General features: G+C 53.5%; 1 protein-coding gene across 1 annotated transcript in view; it reads left to right on the top strand.

The window, feature by feature from the left end:
- The first annotated feature begins 6,114 nt into the window (after window positions 1-6,114).
- Window positions 6,115-23,842, top strand: part of CAPN5 (calpain 5) — a 54,160-nt gene continuing 36,432 nt past the window's right edge. Inside the window, exon 1 of the mRNA XM_045557297.1 lies at window positions 6,115-6,275. The gene's annotated coding sequence lies outside the window, so the exon portion shown is untranslated. The remainder of the gene's footprint in view (window positions 6,276-23,842) is intronic.

Here is a 23,842-nt window from a genome sequence, read left to right as displayed (position 1 = left end):
TGGAGAAGGTCTGGACACCTGAACACGGAACTTGAGAGTGCTGGAGGCTGTGGAAGCACCTGGGGGGCATGGAGGGTCCCTCACCCCTGCATCCCAACGGCCTCTGACCCTACCCCGGGTCAGCCCCCAGCATGCAGGCAGAGGGGGAAGTGCCCAGGTGCTGGTCCAGCTCCTAGCCCCTCATATATCCCCTCCCTTTGTCCCCTTCACAGCAACCACCCTGTGGGCTGAGGGCCAGCGCCCCCAATCCTCACTGCTGGGCCAGGATGAAGTGCTCTGAAGCACCCCCTGCCCAAGCAATGCTGGGCTCTGCACAGAAGTGGGGAGAAGGGATCCCCCCAATCTCTCAGGGATGGGGCACAGCTGCTGGCAGCCCCCATCCAATCCCTGCTCAAATGGGCGTCCAAGAGGCCAGCCATCGTGGGACAGGTGCTCCCTCCCATACCTTGGGGCCACTCCAGGGGCTAGAATCCCAGAAACCTTCAGCAAAACCCAAAAGCTTTCTAAGCAAATGAGTTCCTATCCCCAGGCCCAAGGGAACACATCTCCCTGGCTGCCCTCAAGACCTAAATGTCTTGAAGACTCAGCCAGGACCCCTTTCACACCCCATTCAGCTATATTCCCCGCCACCCCCCTCCTCAGGGCTAAGCTGGGAACTCAGAGCAGAATCAATGAGACCCCACAGCTGGGAAGGGGTTGGTGGGGATCCATATTGGCCTAAGGGAGGGGCATAGGCAAGTGCCACCTCCTTTAGGTCTCAGATGGCACAGAAAGGTCCTGGGCATCTCTGATGCCCACCCTTACTCCCCACCCTGCCCGCTACCACCTGCCTGTGGGGCATTAGAGAATCTGGGGCCCTGGGGGCCCTGCTGCCCCTCCATGGCAATGTGCAGGCAGAGGGCCCTGGGTGCCAGCTCAGCTCCAGCTCCTTCCCCTGGCTGAGGCCTTAGGCAGGAGATTCCCACTCCGAGGGTCTCAGGGTCTACACGTAACTCCCAGGGCTGTGGGGAGGGTACAGGTGGACACTCCCAGCGCTGTGGAAAACAGTCTGGCAGTTCCTCAAGAAGTTAAATAGGCTGGGTGCGTGGTGGCTCACGCCTGTAATCCTAGCACTCTGGGAGGCTGAGGTGGGAAGATCGCTTGAGGCCAGGAGTTTGAAACCAGCCTGAGCAGGAACAAGACCCATCTCTACAAAATAATAGAAAAATTAGTTGGGCATGGTGGCACACGCCTGTAGTCCCAGCTACTTGGGAGGCTGAGGCAGGAGGATTGCTTGAGCCCAGGAGCTCAAGGTTGCAGTGAGCTGTGATGAGGCCACTGCACTCTAGCTTGGGCCACAGAGCAAGACCCCATCTCAAAAAAAAAAAAAAAAAAATAGAATAGCTCATCAGAGCCAGAGGAGATGGGAGTGATGGGGAGTGTTGTGAATACAAATGAAGCTTCACTTGCTCACTCACTGCCCACCTCCTGCTGTGTGGCTGGTTCCCAACAGGCCACAGACCGACTGGTCCATACTGTCCATGGCCTGGGTGTTGGGGACCGCAGGTGTAACATATGTATCTGATTTTATCTTTTTCCAAATGGCTACCCAGTTATCCCAGCAACAGTTACTATAAAGTCTATCTTTAGCGTGTAACAAAGGTAGCATCTCAAATCACTGGGGGAAAGATGTATTTAGGTCTAATTCTGAATTTTCTGGTCTATTCATGCACCAGTACCACCCCATGTTTAATCACGGAAGATTTTATTTTTTAAGTGTCTGATAAGGCCAGCTTCCCCTCATAGTTTTTCCTTTCCAGTGTCTCCCTATATGTTCTTCCACGTTTATTATTCCATGTGAACTTTACTATCAACTTGTCTATCTTCATAAAATAGCTCGCTGGCATTTTTATTGGGATTGCATGGAATTTAAAAATTAACTTAGGGAGAACTGACACCTTTATAATTTTTTTTTTTTTTTTTTTTTGAGACTGGGTCTTGTTCAGTCACCCAGGCTGGAGTGCACTGGTGTCATCATAACTCACTTCAACCTCAAACTCCTGGGCTCAAGTGATTCTCCTGCCTCAGCCTCCCCAGTAGCTGGGACTGAAGCCATAAATCACCACACCCTGCTAATTTTTCTTTTTTCTTTCTTTTTTTTTTTTTTGTAGAGACAGGGTTGTACTCTTGCTCAGGCTGATCTTGAACTCCTGGCCTCAAGCAATCCTCCCTCCTTGGCCTCACAAAGTGCTAGGATTACAGATGTAAGCCATGTAGCACACATTTATAATGTTGACTTATCCTATTCAAGCAGAGAGGATATCTTTCTATTTATTTTTCTTTAGTGTCTTTCAAGAATGTTTAAAAATTTTCCTCATATGAATCTATACCTACAGGCTATTGAATTTTATAATATATATTAATTGTATATCCTGCTACATCACTGAACTCCTTTACTGTTTGAATTAGTTTTATCATTGATTCTCTGGGGTTCTTCAGGTATAATTTTATATTATCTGAAAATAGAGATACATTTCTTTCTTCTTTACCAGCTCTTAGGCCTCCCTTTGATTTCTCTTGTCAATTGCATTGGCTAATGTTGCTAGTACAGTGTGGAATAGTAGTGGAGATAGTGGCATTCTAGCCTTGTTCTTGATCTTAGTGGAAATGCTTCTAGTGTTTCTCGATTACATAAGATGCTGGCTTTAGGATTCTATTTTATGGTGTTGAAAAAGTATCCCTCATTTCCTATTTCACTATTTTTATCATGAATGGGCATTGAATTTTGTTAAAGCTTTCTCAGCATTTATAGAGAAAATCATATGATTTTTCCCCTTAGGTTCCTTAACATGGTACCTGCTTGTTATAGGTTGAATTGTGTCTTGCAGAAGGAACCAACCCCGATGACACCTTTATTTCAAATTTCTAGCCTCCAGAGCTGTGAGACAATAAATTTCTGTAGTTAAATCCACCCGGCTTGTGGTGCTTTATGATGGCAGCCCTAGGAAACTAATACAATGCCATTAATGGATTTTCTAATATTAAACCAACCCTGCATTCCTGGAATAAACCCACCTCGGTTCTGACTGTTTTTTAATAATATCCATGATAGTAATAAAATATAAGCAATATTTCAGAGCAGGATGGAATTGAAGGCAATTTGAATGTCATTCTGTCTTCTGTACCTCCCTTTTCCATGACATCTGCCCCAGAGTTCAGTGTGACCCTCCCATTTCTTGACCACTCAGGGCAGCACCGTTAGCATCTACTCCCAGCTGGAAGTTGTGTGTGTCTGATCGGACTTCTCTCCCTGAAATCTTCACCCTTGCCTGAGCTAGCCGGGAACAGGAGGAACTAGATAACATGGTTATTTAATGTCCCACCTCAAGATACCAAGCATTAGGAGCTTTCAATTTGAGCTACTGCCCAGGCCAAGGGGCTTCCTTTAGGGTTCTCAAACAATAGTTTTGTAATTAGGTCTGCTGAGGTTTTTTTTAAAGCAAAATTATTACAATAGTAAGTTTCACCTGGGAACCCCTGTCACACACAGGAGCCGTGAAGACAGGGGTTTTCTGGCCTGGTACAGAGGAGATCCTGTCTCCAGGCTCTGGTAGGATGGGAGGTACAGAGTCCTGCAGAACCAGGAAGAGAGGGTGGATCAGTCAAAAGACTTTCCCTAGTGGAGGGGAGAGGGCTATCCTGTGAGGAAATGAGTTCCCAGTCACAGGGGGATCCAAGCAGAGGTTGGGCAACTGGTCAAGGAGGCTGCAGAGTGGACTTTTCCTGGAGGAGATGGGGGACAGGGAGGGAGAGGGCACAAGAGTGGAGTCAGACAGTTCTGTCATTTACTAATTGTGTGACCTGGGGCATCTCCCTGAGGCTCAGTGCTATCATCTGCAAAATGAGCTACTAAGGGCTCCTGCACAAGGTGGTTGTGAGAATTAAATGGGAATAGCACCTACACCTCAGGCCCTGTAATGGCACCACTAGATGACTCAGTTCATAAAAACTGACCTTCAGTATCCCTGGGGGCACAGCATCATCAAAGTCCCACCACCTCCCAGACAGGATGGGCAGGCCTGGCTCTTCGGGCCTTGTCCTAACCTCTCCCTTCCCCGCAAGAGCAAGGCCAATGGCTCTCCCCCACCCGCACCAGCTGGGTGCCCTGGACAGTGCACTGTCTCTCTAGGCCTCCTCCCTCACCTGGCAGAGAAGGTCAAGCTGCCAGAGATGGACTCTGAGGTGGGCCCCTCCGGTCCTAACATTCTAGGATGCCTGGAATTCTAACCAGCCATGCATATGTGTGTCTGCTCCTAGGACCCAGTGTCTTCTCAAAGTGAGGCAGTTGGACTAAATGAAAATAACACCAGCTAACACATGCTGAGCTCTTACTCCAAGCAGGGGGCCACAGTCAGGGCTCTATGTGGATCGGCCCATTTAATCCCACAGCAGCTGCATGGTGAGGGTGCTACTATGCTGGTTTATAGGTGAGGAGACTGGGGCACAGTGAGGGTGGGTCACTTGCCCAGGATCATACAGCTGATATGAGCCCAGGCAGGGTCCACAATTGCAACCACTATTCGACACCCCTCTTGTGGCTCCAACTGAGATACAGAAGGGGGTCTGAGCATCCTCTGAGCCTCTCCCCTTTCCCCTTCCCCTCCCCTTGTCACGTGGGCGGAGGCAGACATGCTTTCTCAGACAGGACCCCAGCTGCACCTTGCCCAGCCCAGAGGCAATGCTGCCCAACATCCTACATGATGGGGCCCTCACAGAGCCCCACGACTTGCCTGTACCTGATCATCACGTGCTTCAGCTAGAAGCTCATTTTACAGACAAGGAAAATGAGGCTCTGAAAGGACAGAGGACTTGCCCAGGTCCCACAGCCAGTAACTGGTAGAGCAAGGACTGGAGCCCAGATCTGCTTGGTTCTACCAAGTGCTACCATCTTCCTGAGAATGAGCCTCAGCCTCTGCCTGCAGGAGCTTCGGCCTCACAGGAGAAGCCGGGACTCCCCCCCCCCCACTAACTCAGAGAAGCAGCACGAGAGGAGGGCCCCAAGGGGGTGGGAATGCTGCAGAAGGGGGTGCCATGCTGGTGTGTGGGGGATGGAAGAGCCCTTCAGACAGCAGCAGATCAGCACCAAGGCTTGAAAGGGTGGGGGAGTACAGCAGAGCCCTTGAAATGAGCTCCAGGAGCTGGCGCCCCCATACACGCAGTGGAATGGGGTGAGGGGGGATGGGGAGTCAGATGGGGCGCAGTCTTGGAACGTGGTTCTGGGGGTGGCAGCTCGCAGCTGCGGATTTGAAAGTTCCTTGGCTGGATCGGAGGGGCTACGCTTAGGGGAGAAACGTCTGGGCGGCCTGGGACAGAGCCCTTGAGGCGGGAGAGGCTAGAGAAGTCTGAGTGACTGAGAGGTAGATGACATCAAGACTGGGAAGCTGGAGGGGGAGGGGGAGCGGGCCTGAGTTTCTCCGCCTGCAAAGCGGCTGACAGTAGCCTTGGAGAGCGAGCCGGCGGGCCCCGAGCCCCTGCTGCACCGCAGAACGGGCCATCCCTACGTCTTCTCTACCGTATTCCCCACACTGCCCCATTTTACAGATGAAGAAACCGAGGCTCGGTGCCTTTCCAGGGCATCCTGAGAGCCAGTCACAGAGTCAAATATGAGCCGGGACCCAGGGCCCTCCTGCGGCAGCCCCGCTGGCAAGGGCCCGCTCTCGTCTCGCTGGGGCCTGGGCTCCCGCTCCTCCGTCCAAACACCTGGCGACAGGCGTGGACGGGGAAGGGAGGCGCGCCCGCCTCACGAGGCCCTTTCCACAGCCACCGGCCGTGCCCCGGCGGGCTCACGGCACGAGGTGCGTGCCCCGGTCGCCGGCGGTCCCGCAGCCTCGGTCTCGGCCCGGCGCCCCGCGGAGCAGCCGGCTCTCGCGTGCCGCCCGGGGATGCTCCCCTGCGGCGGGCAGGGCCCGGGTGGGCCGCAGGGAGGGCCGAGGCTGGCTCACGCAGGGAAGCGCGGGCACCTCGCAGCCCGGCCCCGCCGCCCCCCGGCGCCGGCCCCGCATGCGCGCAGCCGGCCCGCCCGCCCCGCGGAGGCCACGCCTGCGGCTCCGAATGGGCGGGGGCCGCGGGGCGGGGCCGGGCCGGCCGAACCCGGGGAATCCGAGCCCGAGCCCCCGCCCCCGGCCAGCCCCGGCTGGATCTCCGGCCCGAGCCCGAGGCCGGCGCAGCCTCCGCACCGGCGCCCGCGCGGGGCCCCGCATCCCGGGAGCGCAGCTCGGCCCGCGGCGGCGCGGCAGGTAGGAGGCGCGGCGCGGAGGGAGGCGTGTGCGAGCGCGCGCGTTTGTGTGAGTTCCGAGCTGTGTGTGCGGGTGCGACGCGTCCCGGTGCGTGCCCGGGAGCTCGGATCTGTGTCGGGGGCTCCCATCCCGGCCGGTCCTAGGGCTGGGGAAGGAAGTGAGCAGGCCTAGGGGGCGGGGGCCGCCGGGATCCGCCCGGGCCCCCGGGGCTCGTCCCCACCCCCACCCCCAGCGAGGGGTCTTTTCCACCTCCCCCTGCTAGTTCCGGAGTCGTTTTCCTAGTGCTTACGCGGCGGGCTGCGCTGGACACTCGGGGCTTGACTGTCCCTTCCCCTCCTCTTACAATTCTCCTTTACTGTGCCCCCCCCCCCCCGAACCCTCCGCCCCATCATCCCCCAACCCCTTGTGGGTCCCCTACCCCAGGCTTAGGGGAGCTGGCAGGGCCGAGGCCCGAGCTGTCAGAGCCTGTTCCCCTTCCTAGCCCTGCTCCCCAGGTGAATGGGGGCCTTTCTCCTTGGCTGCAGGCGTGTGGGGGCGGGGGACCTGGGAGAGAAGGCATCTTTGCCTTCTCTGATCCTGCCCGCCTTCCCTCCCCCATCCCTCAGGGTCGGGGGTCGGGAGACCGGCCTAGGGGACCCCAGGTGAAGTGGGACAGAAGATCATTAACAGGTGCCAGGTTCTCTCCTGCCTTCATTCCACGTGTTGGGATTCAGCCCCAGACCCCACACAGACGAGGAGAGTGGGGCACGGAGAGGTGAGGCGAGCTGCCCTCTCAGGACTGCTGAGCCGGAATTTGACGTGGGGTCCACCTGGCTCTCGAGCCAGAGCCTCTTCCTGCGCCAGGCTGGAAGGAGAGGAGTGCTGAGGGCAGCTATCCCCGGGACTCTGGGCAGGCAGGGATCTGGGCAGGCCACTTGGAAGACGTGGGTTTAATGGTGAGGCTCAGCCAACACTCTGAGTGTGAGGCCTCCTGGGGGAACCACTGTGTTCTGCCAGGATAGATACCTCCCAGGTCCTTGGGCTGGTCCTTGCCCCTGTCCCCAGAGTCCTGGGGTGGGGGTGGGGAGGCCCTGCTGCCTTCCCCTGCTGAGGACCTGGGCGGGGTAGGGTGGGCCCAGCAGCTGCTGCTGTGGGGGGAGGGGTGGTTTGCCCTGAGGAGCCTCTTCTCGGCTTTGGGACTTATGGGTCAACAGATAATTCTCCCGCTAAGCACTAGGACCGAGGACTGATCCTTGCTGGGGGGTTGGGTGACAAAGGAATCACCAGGCAGAAGAGAAACGGCAGGGCATTGCAGGCCTGGGGCTTAGCGTGGGTAAAGGCTTGGAGGTGTGAAAATGGGTGCTAGTCCAGTGGGTGGGGGATTAAGTGGGTCAGATGTGTGTCTGAGAGGGTTGTCTCGCTGCTCTTGAGGCCTGTGAGGAGGCCCCTGCTGGGAGAGCCCCTCCCCTCTGCCCTCCCCAGCTGCCCACCCAGGGCTAGGCTTGGGGGGGGTGGGCTGATAAGGGCTCCAGAGCAGGGGTGAGGTGGGTGGGAAGTGCCAGGGGCTGCACAGGGCCCCAGGACTGGGGAAGGGGGTGTGGGGTGCATCTCAGATGGGGACCAGCACTGGGGGTGGAGCAGGTCTGAGGGAAGTTGAGGGTTGGACAGGGTGGCCGTGAGATACCTGTGGGCTTTTGGGAGTGACATCCAGGACACTGCTCCAGGCCAGTGCTGTCTGCCCCTGCCTTCCCTGCAGGCTTTCAGGACAGCCCTGAAGCCCCGGTCCCCAAATAGGAGCCCTCTGCAGCCCCAGGGGGCACATAGCAAGGCCTCTCTCCACCACCTCTCCTACCTGCCTGCCTGGCCTTGAGGCAGGGAACTTCCCCTTTCTGTCTCAGTTTTCTGGAGTGTGGAATGGGTATATAGACGCTGCCTAATCACAGGCATTCGGGGAGGGCGATGATCAAGTTAGATCGTCTCCCTGAAAGCACTTTTCTAAGTACATGGTGTTTGATAGCCATTATTATTAATAGGAATTAATGATCAACATCACTTAGTTCCTTCCCTGGAGAAGGAGGACTGACTTAGGGAGAAGAGGGGTGGAAGGGAATGGGGTCCCTCTTGGCTGTAGTGGGTGAGGAGAACTGCTGACTCCCTCAGTCCCCTCATGGGAGTGTCTCTGTCCACCTGATCAAGTCCCCTGGGGAGAGCAGGGGCTGGGCAGCGGAGAGCACCCCGCAGTGTGCCTCAGGAGGTTGTGCGGAAAGCCTGGCAGCGGGCCCTGGGCCCCCCAGCTGCGGCGGGCAGGGTCTACGGCCCCCTCCCAGGCAGCTCTGTCTGCAGCTGGGCTCCTCACCTCACCCCCTGCCCATCTCTGCCCCCATCCATTCGAGCACTGTGAGCGCCTTTGGAGCCCCTCCCGGCCACCCCTCAAGTCCCCCAGAGACCTCCTCTGCCCCTTCATCTCTTAGCCTGCTTGCTCAGAACCTTGCTTCGCCTGCGTGGTCCCCAGGCTTGGCCTTCCGGCACCCACCCCAATCTCTGCAGCCCCTTCTCTGGGTGGTTGGGGACACCCTGGGACTGCCTCACTTCGTTTAGGAATTAAGCATTTAGGAATTAGGCAGAACTGCCGGCTTCCTTTTGGCCTCGGGCCTTGCCTTTCCCTGCTCACCAAGGGCAAAGTGGGCCAAGTCCCTTTGGGGTTCAAAGCAGGATGTCTTAGGATGCCAGCCCTTAGGCCTGGGCGTGGAAGTAGTGGATGGGTGTGTTTGCCGGCCTGTAATGCCCATTCTCATTGTTCAGACGGGTGTTTCTAGGGCCCCTGGCTCTCCCAGGGCTAGGGTAGGGGTGTGGAGTGGCTGAGGCCAGGTGGCCTCCCCTTCTGAAGATCCTTAATCATTTCTGCCACAGTGGGGCTTGTGGTTAGCTGTGGGAGAAGGGGCTGGTGGCCAGAGCAGACCAAAACCCATCCACTGGTGCCCAGCTCACCTTCACTGTCAGGTGTGCCCCGGGCGATGGTGGACAGAGACTGAGAGCCTGCAGCCCGATCTGCCTGCCTTGCCCAGCCAGCCCCTGCCCGGGGCCCCCACTGCTGTGTCACCTCTCCTGCCAGTCCTGGTGAGGTGGGGCCCAAGTGATTTGTTACTAGTAACAGTAACGGAGACACTGAAGTGTGGGTGACTTTGTTGTCCGCTGGCACAGTTCGTTCGAAGTGTGATAACTTCATCCCCACTCCCTGGCTTCCCTGAGCAAGTGAGAGGGACGGTCTCCGTTACCCCCCTGCCCCCCACCGTTCTTCAAGAACAGTATTTGTTTCCTATCACTGCTGTGACAAATTACCACAAACTTGGTGGCCGAAAGCGACACAAATTTATTCTCTGACGGTTTTAGAGGTCAGAAGTGCAACATGAGTCTCATGGGGCTACAGTCCAGGCTGGGTCCTTCTGTGGGCTCTAGGGGACACTGTTCCTGGTCTCTCCCGGCTTCTGGCGGAGGCCACGCCTGTGCCCGCACCAGCCCAGCCTGCACCTGCCTTGCCTCATGGCCTTTTCCTCCTCCGCAGTCAAGTCTCGCTCTGCTTCCCTCTGGTAAGGACACTTGTGACCACATGTAGGGCCCACCCGGATAATCCAGGATAATCTCCCCATCTCTCAAGATCCTTAATCGTATCTGAGAGTCCCTTGAGCCATATAAGGTAACATCCATAGGTCCTAGGGGCTCCATCGTGGATATCTTGGGGGCCATTATTCAGCCTCCCACAGGGACCAACTACAGCGTCATTGCAGGCACTCAGGTGCCCACAGCTGGCCTCCCCGAGTCACAGCCCTTGTTACCCCGTGAGGTCACTCTCCTTGTCTGTCTACCCCCCAGCCTGGGAGCCTTGCGACGGGGCCCAGGGCTCTGCACCTCTGGCCCCAGTGCCCAGCCCGAGCCCAGGGTAGCCGGATATCAGGGATATCTGGAAGAAGGGAATGTGGTGGGTGGCGTGTCCCATGGCTGCCCCAGTGACTAGACCCCGTCCTGCATTTGGCCCTTCAGGGCGGAGTGCAGCTCATTCCAGATACTCATCAATAAACCCAGGCCCTGCAGGGTCATTTGCTTCTCACCATCACCCTACGAGGGTGGCACCCCAGGGGTCCCTCTTGGCAGATGAGAACACCAAGCCTATTGAGGCCAAGTCCTGCCCGGAGCAGAGGTGTGCGGGGGTGAGGTGGGCAGGTTGGGCCGGTGGAGCATAAAAGACCCTCATTTCACAGCCGAGTGATCTGAGGTACGGAGAGGCTACTGCTTTGATGCGCCTCTCCTGGTCTGAGGATGGGCACGTGGGCAGGACATCTCTTGCCCAGCCTGACACCCTGAGGCTCTGATTCGCCCTCTGCCTGGGCATGGGGAGGAGGCCTTGGCATTCGAGGCTGCCATGGTCAGGAACAGGGCACAGCTCAGAGCAGTGTGTGGGGCTTGCCCGGAGACAGGGGCTGCCATCCTAGCAGGTCAGGATGCCATCCTGCCAGGCCAGGCCCTGCAGGGCCTGGTTCTCTCAGGGGCCGTCTCTACAGCTCCCTCTCCTTCGCCAGGCTGCCCTCTAGGGCACAGCCCCCCTGGCTCCTCACTGCCCCCCGGGCCAGGCACAGAGCAGGTGAGGGTGAAGGTTGGCTGGGGCCGGGGGACGAACACTGAGCTCGTAAGCAGGTGTCTTTGCCTGAGGGTGGTGGTCCAGGCAGAGCAGGACTTTGCCATGGGACAGGTTCCTGCCTCTGCCCAGAGCATCCTCTTCCCCCTCTGAGCCTCTGTCCCCATCTGTGCCATGGGAACAGCACAGCTCATTTCCGAGGTTGTGCAAGAGCTTGATCTGAGCATGACACCTCAGTTTCCCAGTCTGAGAAGCGGGCACCATCTCACTGGTTTTCAAACCTTGAGTCTTGGGGGGCAGGTGGTACTAGGGGTACAGACTGCCCATGCAGGAAGTGGGGAAAGAAGCTGTCCTAGTGACAAACGCGCCAGACGGGAAAGAGCAAGTGGTGTTCCTCCCCTTGCCATCAGGGTGACAGCCTGCAGGCCAGAGAGGGCAGAGGCTTGCCTGGGGTCACGCGGTGTAGTGAGGCAGGGGTGGCTTAAGTGGCTTGATCAAGTCTCATTTTGTCAGGTTGTCTCCCTGTGGGGGAGTGGGAGGGCACACACCCCCCGCTCACCCGGGCAGGAGAGGAAGGCCCTGTCGGGGTGCCTGGCCGCACCTGCTGCTCTCGGCACCCCCTCTGCAGGGCCTCGCGCTGGGCTGGGAGCCCCGAGGTTCTGGGTTGCCCAGGACTGAGGGGTGCCCCGGGGTGTGGCTCTTTCAGTGCTGAAACCATGCTGAGCTGGTCACCGGAGGCTGAGCCTGTGCCAGCCCCTGCCCAGGGAAGCCTCCGTCTCCAGGAGTGTGGCCAGGCTCTCAGCTTCCCCCGTCCCTGCCGGAGGCCCGCAGGAACCCATGAGCCGAAACAGCCCTTTTGGAGGTTCCTTTCCTGCGCAGGCTCCGCTTACAGACACTCCCCAGCCCCCCCCTCCCGCCGCCCTGGGCAGGGCCCAGCTCCCACTTGAGGAACAGCTGTGGGGTCAGGCCTATGACTCAGTCGGGGCTGCGCAGAGCCAGGCCCAGAGGCCAGCGCTTTCCTTGTACACACTGTGGGGACATCGGAGCTCCAGGACCACTGTCCCCGGGGCCAGCTAGAGACCCCGTGCCCTGCATGCGCCTGGCCCTGCCCTCCAGGCCCTCCGCATCTCTAGCAGGGAGCAACCCGGCGGGACTGAGGTGTTAGGAGGATCCCCCTGCAGCTGGGTGGAGGATGGATTGGACACGGACAGAAGCGATAAGAGCAGGGAGGGGAGGAGGAAGACAGGATTTCCCAGCCCTGGTGCCAGCTTGCCTGGCGTTAGCTGGAGTGACTCACTGGGCCGGGCCGCCTTGGCCTTGGTGCCAGAACCCGGGAGCCTGGAACCCTGGGTGGCCCGGGAGCTGGAGCCTGCGCTGGGCCCGAGCCACTGTCCTTCCAAGTACACGTTCTCCCCACCCTGCCGTCCGTTCCTGGGTGCACCGGACGTGGAGAGCGAGGGCACACCCGCCCACGAGGGGACAGAGACACACGTTAAGCATCTTATTAGAACGGTGGCGTGTGGGGCAGGTAGAGGAGGGCAGTGGTGTGGGACAGAAGGGAAGAAATACATAAATAAAAACAAAAGCACAGATAACCTGTTAGTCACCGAACTGACACACTGCCTGCCCTTCCAGGCCCCTCCTCTGGCACCTGGCCTCCCCGCCCCAGCTCAGGCCATGGCACTCCCTGGCCTGGGTCACTGTGTCAGCTTCTGACCTTCAGTCTCACCCCTGGCTGCCCTGGGCCCCAGTATGAGCAGGTGTCCCTCAGCCTGGCATCCCCAGCCCTGCAGAGCTGGTCCTGCCAACTCCCCCAGGCTCTGCCTGCCCCATGCTCTCCCCCTTCCTCGTCCTTCCTGCACCCTGCCCTGCACACCCCTCAGGCTCCATCTTGAAGAGCCACCACCATTCTCCCCACCCCGTACCCGCCCTATAACCTGCCTCACTCCTGGGAGCACTGACCTCAGAGTGTTTGTCACCTTGTGCCACTCATTGAGTGGCACTGCCTTGAGGGTCCAGCCGCCTCCTTGTCAGCCAGCTCAGGGCCGGCCCAGCATGGGTGTCGGCAAAGGTGTGCAAGCTGGAGTGGACTGTAGCCCCTGAACGCTGAAGGCGCAGCTGTCCCGCCCTTCCCTGTTCGTATGACAAAGGGCGGCGGAGAGGGGCCCTGTCATACCTTGAGTGGGGGGTAATGGGAGGTTGAGGAGAGGGGGACTGGGGTCTTGGATTGCCAGGGTGTGAGTGAGGTCACATTGGCTCCTTCAGCCCACAGTGGGTAACACCCACTCTCCCAGGCCTGGGCCATGCCCCGGGCACCACTGTGGGGTGTGGGGCAGTGGGCACTCCTGCATTCCCCCTCAGCCCCTCCACTGGTTGGCCGCCAGGTAGAGTGGAGCCCCCCTCCCACACAGCCCTAGGACCTGGCTCCTCTCCGAGCACACCGGGGCTGCCGTGCGAGTGCTGTGGCCTGCCTTCTGGCGTTTCTGCTCTAGTCTCGTCCTTTTCTGGTCCATTCTCCATGTGGCAGCCAGATGGAGCTCCCTGAGACAGCCGAGACCGAGTCCCTGCCCAGCTCAGCACCCTTCCACAGCTCCCCATCACCTTAGGATGAAGCCAGACCCCTGTGCCTGGCGTTCCAGGACCCAGGCTGGGATCCTCCGTGGCCTCCTCCGCCATCCCTGTGCCTCGCCCCTCCGAGTCGGCTCATTTCCTTTCCCTGAGTGCCCTGCCCACCCTCCTCAGGGCCAGGAATGTCTCCTGGCAGTGGTCTCAGGCTGGCGCCCCCTTCTCAGGTGTAGAGGAAACCTTGGAGGTGTGTACCTGGCGCATCAGGGCACCACCCACCCGTGGGACCTTCTCATGGCCCTGAGCATTCCAAGTGTTCAAATCCACAAGTGTCCTCAGAGAGAGGAGGAGACAGGATCAGAGAGGTAGAGACTTGCAGGAGGTCACACAGCCTGTGCGTGGCAAGGTGCTCTGACCCAGTCTGGGGCACCTTCCCGCTCTGCCTCCCCCGCGCCCCAGGTCATCCCACCTAGGTACGTGGTGTCCAGCTGGACAGGGCCAGAGCTGTGAAGGGCCGAGATCTGGGGGGACCTGGGCCACCAAATTCAGCCAGCCCTTCTTTCCAGGGCCACTGTGCTGGCTTTTTTTGTTTAACTGCTTATTGAAGTATAAGTGATGTACAGAAAGTGCATAAGTCACAGGCCTACGGCTCAGTGGATTTCCAGTGTGACCACACCTGTGTCACCACACCCACATCAGGAAATGGTTTTACTGGAGCCCCAGAAGCCCCCCCCCCACCAGTCACAGCTCCTAAGGTAGCCACTGTCCTGCTTTCTTTTCATTGTAGATGACTTATGCTTGTTTTTCTTTTTTAATTGAATTTTTAATTGATAAAATGTATATATTTATCATATACAACATAATATTTTGAAATATGTGTACATTGTGGATATTGATCTGATTAACACATGCTTATCATTTTTTGTGATGAGAGCACTCAAAATCTACTCTCAGCAATCTTCAAGAATATAAAACATTGGTATTAACTATAGTTACTATGTTGCACAATAAATCTCTTGAACTTATTCTTCTTAAGTGAAATTTTGTATCCTTTGACCAACATCTCCCCAAGCTCCTTCTGAACCTTCATCAATGAGGTGACATCTCATTGTGGTTTTGATTTTTTTTTTTTTTTTAGACAGAGTCTCTGTCTGTCACCCCAGCTAGAATGCAGCAGCATCATCATAGCTCACTGCAACCTCAGTCTCCTGGGCTCAAGTGATTCTCCTGCGTCAGCCTCATGAACAGCTGGGACTATAGGCGTGCACCACCACACCCAGCTAATTTTTTCTATTTTGGGTAGAGGCGGGGTCTCACTCTTGCACAGGCTGGTCTTGAACTCCTGACCTCAAACAATCCTCCCTCTTCGGCCTCCCAGAGTGCTAGGATTACAGGCGTGAGCCATTGTGCCCGGCCCTTGATTTTCATTTTGCTGATGATTAGAGACGTAGAACATTTTTTCACATGCCTGTTGATTATTTTTAATGTCTTCTTTTGAGAAATGTCTATTCAGGTGCTTCGTCCGTTTTTTAATTATTTGTTTTGTTGCTGTTCAATTATTTGAGTTTGTTATATATTTTAGATATTAACCCCTTATCAGATACATGGTTTGCAAATATTTTCTCCCATTCTGTAGGTTGTCTCTTCATGCTATTATTTCCTCTGCTGTGCAGAAGCTTTTTAGTTCGAGGTAGTCCCATTTGTCTATTTTTACTTTTGTTGCCTTTGCTTTTGGGGTCATATCAAAAAAATCACTGCCCAGACCAAGTCATCAAGCTTTTCCTCTGCGTTTTCTTCTAGTAGTTTGATGGTTTCAGGTGTTATGTTTAAGTCTTTAATCCACTTTGATTTAAATTTTGCATATGGTATGGGATAGGATCTAATTTCATTCTTCTGCATGTGGATATCTAGTTTTCCCAACATGCTTTATTGAAGAGACTGTCCTTTCCTCTGTGTGTGTTCTTGGCACCTTTGTCAAAAATCAATTGACTATAAATTTGTGGATTTATTTCTGGGCTCTCTATTCTGTTCCGCTGGTCTATGTGTCTGTTTTTATGCCAGTAAAACTATACTATAACTGTAGTATACTGTACTATATAGTATAGTTGTGGTTATTTTAACTTTGTAGTATATTTTGAGGTCAGGTAGGCGGATGCCTCCAGCTTTGTTCTTTTTTTATTCAAGATTGCTTTTGGCTATACCGGGTCTTTTGATATTCCATATGAACTTTAGGATTTTAAAAAATTTCTGTGAAAAGTGTCATCGGAAATTTGATAGGGATTGCATTGAATCTGTAGATTTCTTTGGGTAGTGTGGACATTTTAACAATATTACTTCTTCTGATCCATGTATGTGGGATGTCTTTCCATTTGTGTCATCTTCAGTTTCTTTCAGCAATGTTTTATAGTTTTCAGTGTACAGATCTTTCACTTCCTTGGTTAAATTTATTCCTAAGTATTTTATTTTTTGGTAGCTATTGTAAATGGGATTGTTCTCTTGATGTCTTTTTCAAATAGTTTGTTGTTAGTGTATAGAAGTGCTACTGATTTCTGTGCATTCCTTCTGTACCTAATTTTTTGAGAATTTTTATCATGAACAGTGCTGAGTTTTGTTATATGCTTTTCCTGCATCTAATGAGATGAGGATGTGGCTTTTGTTCTTCATTCTGTTAATGTGATGTATTTATTGATTTGCATGTGTTGAACCATCCTTGTATCTTCCTTGAGATACATTCTTCCGGATCATGGTGGATGATCCTTTCAATGTACTGTTGAAGTCTGTTTGGGGCCGGGCGCGGTGGCTCACGCCTGTAATCCTAGCTCTGGGAGGCCGAGGCGGGTGGATCGCTCGAGGTCAGGAGTTCGAGACCAGCCTGAGCAAGAGTGAGACCCCGTCTCTACTAAAAATAGAAAGAAATTATCTGGCCAACTAAAAATATATATACAAAAAAATTAGCCGGGCATGGTGGCTCATGCCTGTAGTCCCAGCTACTAGGGAGGCTGAGGCAGTAGGATCGCTTAAGCCCAGGAGTCTGAGGTTGCTGTGAGCTAGGCTGATGCCACGGCACTCACTCTAGCCCGGGCAACAAAGTGACACTCTGTCTCAAAAAAAAAAAAAAAAAAAAGAAGTCTGTTTGGTAGTGTTTTTGTTTTGTTTTGTTTTGTTTCAGAGGCAGGGTCTTGCTATGTTGCCCAGGCTGACCTCTAATTCCTCCTTCCTCGGCCTCTTGAGTAGCTGGGACTGTAGGCGTGCGTCACTGTGCCTGGCTTGTTTGCTAGTGTTTTGTTAAGGATTTTTGCACCTATGTTCATTGGGGATATTGGCTTGTGATTTTCTTTTCTTGTGGTGTCCTTGTCTGGCCTTGCTAACAGGGTAATACTGGCCATGCTTTTCAGTTTTGTATATTTTGGAATCATATAATATCGCTTCTCTTGCTTAATATGCTTGTGAGAGCCATCCATAGGGTTGTGTGCAACCACAATTTGTTCATTTTCATTTCATTGTTCATTTCATTCTTCCATTATATAAATATATGATAACATTTACCCATTCTTTCATTGATGGACATTAAGGTATTAATGGTTTCTAATTTTCAGCTATAACAAATACTACTATGATAAGCATTCTTGCACATGTTTTTTGGTAAATATGTGCATGCGTTTCTGTTGGACATATTATTTGGAGTGGAATTACTGGATAATAGAGTATGTGTTCAGCTTTAATAGATATAGTCAAATGGTTTTGCCAAGTGATTGTACCAACTTACACTCCCATCAACAATGCATAAGAGCTCCACTTGGGATTTCTGTGTGTGTGTGTGTGTGTGTGTGTGTGTGTGTGTGTGTGTGTGTGTGTGTGTGTGAAGTTTTTCACTGTAGCCATTCTAGTGGGGGTATAGTAGTATCTCATTGTGGTTTTAATTTGCATTTCCTTGGTAATTATTAATAATGAAGTTGAGTACTTTTTCTTCTGGTTATGGGCCATTTGGATATGCTATTTTTCTGTGTTATCTTCTAATAGCATTATTGTTTTACTTTTCAGTTAGATTTGCAATCTGTGTGGAATTAATTTGGGGTATGGTATGAGGTGGGGGTCAGGATGAATCTTTTTCCGTGTAGACAGCCAGTCAACCCAGCACCATTTATTGAAAGGATGATCCTTTCCCCAATGCACTGAGATATCACCTTTGTTTTATGTCAGGTGTCCTTGTAATTGTGGCTTATTTCTGGACTTTCTATTCTGTCCCATTGGTCTATTTGTCTGCCCTTGCACATGTACCACACTGTGTAATGACTAGAGCTTTGTGATCCGTCTTGTTAACGGGTAGTGTAAGTCCTCTAGTTTCTACCTTGTTCTCTTCAAACGGCTCTGGCTATTCTTGGCCCTTTGTATGCTGGCTCAGGCTCTCGTGTTGCCGGAGTTGAGCTCAGCTGTGTCCTCTGGTTCTTATCGTACCCCTGAGGCTGACGCTGGCTCCACTACACCATCTCTGAGAAGCTCAGAGAGGTAAGTGACTTGCCGCTGCCACACAGCTCTAGAGCCCAGTCTCGGCCCTGCCTCGGCAGCTCGCTGCCCTTCAGGGCTTGGTGTGACGCTAAGCATCCCCCGCCCCCGCCCCGTCACCCTACTGGTAACTTAATATTTTTCTTTAATTCAGCTTCCATGCTGGGCACAGCGTGTGCACCTGTAGTCCCAGCTGCTCAGGAAGCTTAGGCAGGAGGATAGCTGGAGCCTAGGAGTTCAAGACCAGCCTGGACAACATAACAAGACCTCGTCTCTTAAAAAAAAAAATCAGCATCCTTTCTCCCAATATTTCTTTTTGTTTGTTTGGAAAACAAAAAGATCTTTATTTTTTAATTTTTTTTATTACTTTTATAGATTTAGGGGGTACATGTGCAGATTTGTTACATAGATATCTTTCACAGTGGTGTAGTCTGGGGTTTTTGTGTAACCCTCACCCAATTAGTGTACTTAGTACCCATTAGGTACTTTCTGATCCCACACCACCCTCTCCCCCCACCCTCCTGCCCTCCTGAGTCTCCAGTGCATTCCATCCTCTATGTCCATGTGCCCTTATTATTTAGCTCCCACTTATAAGTGAGAACATGGGGTTTTGGAACTTTCTGAGTTTTTTCACTTAAGATAATGGTCTCCAATTCCATCTAAGTTGCTGCAAAAGATATGATTTCATTCTTTTTTTATGGCTGAGTAGTGTTCCGTGTGTGTGTGTGTGTGTGTGTGTGTGTGTGTGTGTGTATCACATTTCTTTATCTACTCATCACTTGATGGGCACTTAGCTTGATTCCGTATCTTTACTATTGTGAATTGTGCTGCGATAAACATATGGGTGCAGGTGTCTTTTTGATATAATGATTTCTTTTCCTTTGGGTAGATACCTAGTAGTGGAATTGCTGGATCAAAAGGTAGTTCTATTTGTAGTTCTTTGAGAAGTCTCCATACTGTTTTCCATAGAGGTTGTACTAATTTACATTCCCACCAATAGTGTATAAGAGTTCCCTTTTCTCCACATCCTTGCCAACATCTGTTGTTTTTTGACTTTTTAATGGCCATTCTGACTGGTGTAAACTGGTATCTAATTGTGGTTTTAATTTACATTTCTCTGATGATTAGTGCTATTAAGCATTTTTTCATGTTTGTTGACCATTTGTATGTCATCTTTTGAAAGATGCCTGTTCATGTTGTTTCCCCGCTTTTTAATGGGGTTATTTGTTTTTTTTTTTTTTTTCTTGCTGAGTTGTTTGAATTCCTTGTAGATTCTGGGTATTAGTCCTTTTCAGATGAATAGTTTGTGAATATTTTCTCCCATTCTGTGGGTTGTCTGTTTACTCTGTTTAATATTTCTTTTGCTATGCAGAAGGCTTTTAGTTTAATTAAATCCCATTTGTCTGTTTTTGTTTTTGTTGCATTTGCTTTTGGGGTCTTAGTCATAAATTCTTTGCCTTGGCCAATGTCTAGAAGAGTTTCCCCTAGATTTTCTTCTAGAGTTTTTATAATTTCAGGTCTTAGATTTAAGTCTTTAATCCATCTTGAGTTAATTTTTATATATGATGAGAAGTAGGGATCCAGTTTCATTCTTCTGCATGAGGCTATCCAATTTTTCCAGTACCATTTATTAAATAGAGGACCATTTCCCCAGTGTATGCTTTTCTCTGCTTTGTCAAAGATCAGTTGGTTGTAGGTGGATGGCTTTATTTCTGCATTCTATATTCTGTTCCATTGATCTATGTGTCTGTTTTTATGCCCGTGCCATGCTGTTTTGGTTACTATAGTCCTGTAGTACAATTTGAAGTCAGGTAATGTGATCTTTGTTCTTTTTGCTTAGGATCACTTTGGCTATTTGGGCTCTCATATGAATTTTAGGATTGTTTTTTCTAATTGTGTTAACAATGATATTGGTATTTTGATAGAAACTGCATTGAATCTGTAGATTGCTGTGGGCAGTATGGACATTTTAACAATATTGATTCTTCCAGCCCATGAGCAGGGATGCCTTTCCGTTTGTGTCACCTGTGATTTCTTTCATCGGTATTTTGCAGTTTTCCTTGTAGAGCTCTGTCACCTTCTTGGTTAAATACATTCCTAGGTATTGTTTTTCTTTGTAGCTCTTTCAAGTGGAATTGAATTCTTGATTTGGTTCTCAGCTTAGTCATTATTGGTATACAGAAATGCTACTGGTATTTGTGTGTTGATTTTATTTCCTGAGACTTTACTGAATTCATTTATCAAATCTAAGTGTCTTTTAGAGGAGTTGTTAGGGTCCTCCTAATATTTCTTAAAGGAAACTGTATATCTATTGTAAATGGAGAGTCATTATTATTCTCCATAAATTCAAAGTATCTGGAAGAATCTTAAAAATAAAATAAAAACAACACCGAATTCATTCAATTCCAGCCAGATGCTGTTGCCTGTGGAAGGCTCTCGGCCTGAGGCCTGTTTCTGCTGGGTTAGGAAGGAGATAGGCAAGGCCTGTGAGGGGTTAAAGACACTCTGGGCCAAGTGGAGTTTTCCTTGGGAGAGAATGGAAGAGAATACCGTTCCGACTGGCTTCTTTATTGCCACATCGGGGTGCCCCTAAGATGATCAGTGTTAACCCAGGCCCTGCCTCAGGAAGTCCTGGTGGGTTGTGGAGTCTGGAGGCCACGTATCAAGCCACAGACTTCCGACGATTTCCTTGATGTTCCCGCTTGCAAAATGGCTTTTGTGGCTGTCATGTCTGGAGAAGGCTCACTGGCATCAGCTGGTGTAGCATGGCCTGCTGGAAGATGAGCCCTCACTCTACCCCGTGCACAGCCAGGCTGGCCCTGCCACCTCCAGTAGGTCCACAGAACAGGCCAGGCCGCTGTGAAAGGGTGCAGCATTCCCATGGGAAGGGCAGACTGAACTTCCTTAGGCCAGGCCCAGGAGCAGATGCTACTTTCTTTCTGTCCTGGGCCACCTCCTAGGGCTCAGGGGAGGCCTGCTGGTTGATTGACAGCAGGTCTGAGTGGTTCCCAACTTGCCCAAGGACACACTGTGGCTAAAGGGTGCAGCTGGGACTCAAACTCAGGTCTGACTGGCCTGCCAGAGGGCTGGACTCCTGGAGCTCCCTACGAGCACCCCAGGGCTCTCATTCTTACCCACCTCAGAGCCCCCACTCTCGGCCCACAGGGACCTCACCGTGCCAGGCTGGGTCTGAATCACCAGGCACTTTCCTGCCCCTGAGCCTTTGCTTGAGCCGTTCCCTTTGCCTGAAACGGCCTTTCTCTCCTGCTTCACCGACCAGGCTGTTGTGAAGGCTTCCCCGCATTGCTCCTGCTGGAACCTCTGAAATGACACATATTCCTTCCATTCTGCCTTGTGTCTGTCTGTTGGTCAGGGAGGTGATGTGGCCCGTTGAGGGTCTCACAGCTGCACGGGCAGTGGGCTGGGGCAGGGCTGGGCCGCAGCAGAGTGCCGGGGCTGCAGCTGCCCGGACGGTGGGGTGTGGGCGCTGCTGGCACATGTCAGGAGGGGACGGAGAGCCAGGCCTGTGTGCTGGCGGCTGTGATATGGAAAGCTGATTCCCCTTGGAGTCTCTGCCATTCATTGGCTTGTTTTTCCCATCTTGGAAGGAATTCCTTCCATGCTTACCTTTGTTGGTTCATTGAACACAGTTAGTGAATTCCTTGCCCCTCAACATTGCACCCTGGGGGTACAGAGAGGTGCTGCAGAGGGCCCTGCCCTCAGGGGCATGGGCGGCGGGGGAGGTGGACAAGTCTGTGTGGATTGATAGGTACAATGTCATGGACGCTGTCCTCGGGGCAGAGGCAGAGGGTGGATTGTGGAAGGAACAGTGTGCGCAAAGGCCCTGAGTAAACAGCTCCGGGGAGCAGCAGGGAGCGCTGAGCCCTGGAACTTTGGCCCAGGGTGGAGAATGGTGGGGCTGAGATTGGCAGGGAAAGGCAAGAGGGCAGACTATCAGGGCAGCCGGGAAGCTTGGCCTGTCCTGAACCCCTCAAGGGCGTCGCGTGCGGCCCAAACAGTGTAAAAGTGCTCAGGAGATGGAAAGTGCTGTGGCTGGAAGCTCAGGCCCAGAAAGAAGAGGCCTGGAGCTTGGAAGCAGCTTTCCTGCCTCCTGGTTTATCTGTGGCCTTCCATGAGTATGCCTGAAGCTCCCGGGGAGGGCTGTGACCCCGTGGGGGTGTTGGCCCAGGGGGTGCCGTGGAAGGTGACTTTGGGGCAGATGGAGGGTGGCAGGGGACAGTCTGGGCAAAGGCCAGGGACCAGAAGAGCCTGGCATAAGTAGGCCAGGGTCAGCCTGGCGGGCAGGGATGAGGCTGGGGGGTAGCTCAACGATGTCAGACCCTCAGCTAGCCGGGCCTGGCCCCTCTACCCCTGGGCCCTGCCTAGCTGAGCTTTCCCCTCTCAGCCTGCAGCTCCCTTCTGTCCTCCCCGGGAGCAGACCCTCCCGGCAGTGTGGGCCCCTGCCTTTCCCGGAGAGCAGCCAGACCCTCTTTCTCCACCAGCCTGGCTGTGTGACCTCAGCCAGCTCACCCAACCCCTCTGGGCCCTGGGGGCTCTGAAACACTGGAATTGCAAGAGCAGATTTCCGGCTCCTGCTTTCTACTTCTCTGATCTAATTCTTGCAGCTTAAATTGCTTCCTGAGCTGACCCTGCTGGAAACCTGTGGTGCTAATGGCGCTGGCTTGTTGGGACTGTGTGCCAAAGCCCCTGAGTTAGCTCTGCAGCCTCCTCCCCTCTCCTTCCCTCAGGCCCCCAAGGCTGGGAGGCTGGTGGGAGGGGCAGGGCTGTTGGCCTCCTTGGGCAGAGGGGCAGAGGGGCAGCCAGAGAAATTAAGTGGCTGGCCGGAGGTTGCACAGCAGTAGCCAGTGAGCCCAGTGTGGATATGGGGACAGAAGGTGGAGTGACTTCAGGTCACTCCAGAGGAGACACTGCAGAGGAGACAAACTAGCCCCCAGCCCTTGAGCTCACCTCCTTCCCTTCCTGTGGCTCCCTCCCCTCCTCTCTCCGTCCAAGCCAGGGCCCAGCTCAGCCTGGGCTGTGGGAGAGCCCGGCCCTGCCCAGCGCTCAGCCCTTTCTCCTGAAGTGCAGGCTCACGAGGCCAAGGCGGGGGACTTGGGCCCGAGTCCAGACCCCAAGTTTCCATGGGAACTTGGGCAGGTCACCTCACCTCACGGGGCCATAGTTCTCTCTTCTGCAAAATGGCAGCGGTGTACCCACCCAGCACTGTTTGCATAACAGACACAAACCTCCAGCCAAGCGGTTTGCACGTGGTAGGGAAATGGCGTCTCTCTTGAGCGAGAGGTGCCCTGGCCCCTGCTTTTCCCTCCAGTCCCTGTGCCCTGCTCAGCAGCCTGCTCAGCCTTTGTTCATTACAGTGGCATCTTCCAGGCGTTGAAGCAGCATTGTTCCCCTCACAGAGGTGCAAAAACAGGGGCTCAGAGAGGGCGAGTGACCTGTTCAAGGTCACCCAGCAGTTGAGTGGCACAGCTGGGGTTGGCACCCACATCAATCTTGCTCTCAAATGTCACCCCAGAAGCCAGTCTACCTTGCCTCAGTTTCCCTCAGGGCAGGGCTGGGAAATTCTGGCCTGTACCCTAACGGATTGTAGTGCTGCCCTAGGCAGGTTCCAGATGAGTAGATCCGGAGGGTGTGGGGCTCCACCGCGGGCAGGATGGAGCCTGCGATGGGGTGGCCTAGACAGGGCAGTCACTCCAGTGCTTGGTGTCCAGGCATGTGCCTGTGCACCTGACCTGTCAGGCCCCGCCGACGGCTGCTCCCCGCCCTGCACCGCCCCCCCCAGGCCTTTCCTGACCATGTTGGTCCAGTCTGTGTCCCTTGCACTTGGTCACCACATTGGCACAGGGTACAGGACGCTTGGCTGTGCCCACTT

Source organism: Lemur catta, chromosome 7 (genome assembly GCF_020740605.2).
Source record: "Lemur catta isolate mLemCat1 chromosome 7, mLemCat1.pri, whole genome shotgun sequence".
NCBI lineage: Eukaryota > Metazoa > Chordata > Mammalia > Primates > Lemuridae > Lemur > Lemur catta.
Note: the sequence above shows the minus strand (reverse complement) of the source record. Positions and strands in the feature narration are given on the sequence as shown.